Below are 2951 nucleotides of genomic sequence, written 5' to 3'. Positions count from 1 at the left end.
CAATGTCAGTTTCTCCTCTCTCCACCTAATTTAAAAATCTAGTAATGAGACAGAAAGAAATTTGAGAAAGATGTGTCCCAATGCACCTTTTCACTGGTTTCCTGCTTCATGCAATTGAGATAGTGGCTTAGAATGTTGTTTGAGATTAAGATATTTTCAGTTTCTCCTCTGAAAGCTGACCCTCACTGGACAACATAATGAAGGAAAGAAAGAAAAAGAGGGAAAAAAATGGAGAAAAATTATTCTGAAATGGAAAAGTATGAGAAGAAAAGGTAATGAGATAAACTTCCCATTTTCTCAGCTCAATGCCCAGGCCACAAGACTGTAGATCATTTTCTGTCTGATTCCACAACCGTTTGATTAGACCATTAAAAAGCTCAGCCTTACTCTGAATATCTATTGCCTTGTGGTGATAGCAGTACCCAAATTTCTAGCAGCAGCAGGAGAATTTTAATACATGTATCCTCCATTCCAGGCAAGTACTTAAATCGGTGATCCTTGGATACAAGGAGGTTTTCCTTCCATCTGTTTTTCACCTCTGGGTACCAATCTTGCAGAGTACCAGACCAGTAGTTTGCAAATCCCAGCTGGATTTAGAAGTGAGATTTCAACCAGGGGGTGCATGTTGCTTGCTTTGAAACAGACTTCCTGATACTTGGAGACCTTGTTGTCACAAATTTGACTTGCTCTGCTTTGAAAGGTAAGTAAATGTTTCGGGGAGTCAAGTAAAGGAGAAGGATGAACATTCACGTTTTGGATACAGACAGCTAATGTGGCAGCTGGATCTCTTTGCAGTCTTAGCCCTTTCTCTAATTTCTTTATCAGAAGTTCCTGCTGTTTTCTGTAGCCACATTTCATTTCTCTGTTTCCTTGAGGGTGTGGACCACCGTCAAGTGAGCTTATCTTCACTTAACATTTATCTACAGAGTTTCAAAGGCATATTTTAAATTTTTTTCTTCATTTATAAGCCTGTCCTCTGTTTTTTCAGAAAGTTGTATCATACCTGAAACAATGTGGATAATTAGATAAATGAAAAATAAAGGTAAGATCTAAAGTACCCGGAAGCTATCAAGAAGCTTTGATTCTTTAATGCACATCTACTTTTGCTTTTGCTATATAGTATTTTTCAAACCTTATATTAAGACCACAGATAATTCATGTGCAAAGCGATGTAAAAATATGTAAAAACTAATCTATCAGGCATTGATCCAAGAGTGATTTGCATTTTTCTTGGTATGACTGATTCCTTCTTGTTTTGTTTTCTGATGAGTACTTCTTTCATCAAGCTCTCCACGTTCTTGAATCTTCATTCTCAACAGAAATCTTTTTCACCTCACATCTTTTTCATCTATATTTGTTCTTTTCTACTTCCCACAGAATTCCTTTTTTGCTTCTCTTGATTTTCTAAGTGAACATTCACTATGTTTAACACTTCAGGTTGGAAGGAAAAAAAAAATAACATGAAGGCTTGAACTGCTTGGGTACTTAAAACAAAATTAACCACAAACTACAATACTAAGTTAAATGCTTCAAGATAATGAGGATAACACACTGACAATAGTGACCTTATCTTTTGGGAACAGAAAAAAATGCAGTATGCCTTCCCAAATCTATGATGGAGTGGCTACAAGGTGTGGGACTATTATTTTAGGAGTTTTCCAGAAAGAATCATCTGGCACTGTCTGTGATTGCACATGCTGTGAGACTATTCAGCTCTGGATGACATCTGGACATCACAAACATCACATTGGGATTTTGGACACATTTTCTGCCCCCAGCATTTCCTCTGTGCTGTGTAATCATGAGCAAGTTATGTTGCCTCTCGGTGGTTGGGCTTCTTTTGCTGTGCCTTGAAATGATAAACGCTTCAGGGAAAGTGGGTGGGAATCAGTTGCCCTAACCTTAGATCACTCACACTGTGCCCTGTCATCCGCTGCTCCTACTGTTTCATATTTTCCTCACGGGTATCTTGGATAGCTCAGAATACCTAGGTTTAGGTAGCTGATTACTACCCCTATTGCCTCTTACTGAACACTTTCATATTGTATTGCCAATGAGAGTGGAAGTAGCTCCCAAACACACATGCAGGCAAAGAATTCAGCTCCCAGACATGAGTGATGCAAGCATTTCTCTATCACCTTACTGAGGCATGAGTATAGCTAGTGGTGTGGTCAACCCAGGCTTAATAAAAAGAAGGAATACAACATGAGCTGAGCATCCGCTGTACCATTATAATATTAGTTATAATAACACAGCCTTATCTATCCTCATACTTAATGCTAGCTGTATTCCGACCTAGCTGGCTCTGTCTCTTCTGCTTTGATGCCCAGCTCAGTGATCAAGGGAATGTTAGTCTGTATTCAAGCTGACTTTATTTCTAGTAGAGTCACAATGAATTCTCCCTTTCCCTGTTCCCTGTGGCACATCCTTGATGAAGTGATTGCAATACAAGTCTCAACAGTTTACCGGGTAATGAACGTTTAAATGACTCAATCATTGGTAGAAGTGAAGAAGCAGATGTTGTCTTGTCATGAAAATAGCATAAATTCTGTGGGCATCAAACTACCTATTTTCTGGTCTTTATGAGCTTAAATAAAATGGCACATTTAGCTTTGTTTCTGACTTCATTGAGGAATGCATACCTTTTACTGCAGGCAGTAAACGAGTGAATTTGAAGCACTAAGTCACATGTAGCTTCCATCCCAAAATTCATCTGAACACAAGAGAGAAAATCTATTTGAGGTCCACTGCATAGACCTTGAAAGTAGTGCAATTTATATGAAAACACAAGTAGCTCCCAGAATCAATAATGATCATCAACATCATCATGTGCAATTCTGTAGTCCCTTTTACCTGAGATCTCAAAGAATTTTACAAGTAACTGTAATTAAACTTCATCACCTCCCTGTACAACAGTGTGCATTTTACTTCTCCCATACATTTTTCATTTA

This window comes from Numenius arquata, chromosome 1, assembly GCF_964106895.1.
Source record: "Numenius arquata chromosome 1, bNumArq3.hap1.1, whole genome shotgun sequence".
Taxonomy (NCBI): domain Eukaryota; kingdom Metazoa; phylum Chordata; class Aves; order Charadriiformes; family Scolopacidae; genus Numenius; species Numenius arquata.
The sequence above is the reverse complement of the archived record's forward strand: the minus strand, read 5'-3'. Positions refer to the sequence as shown.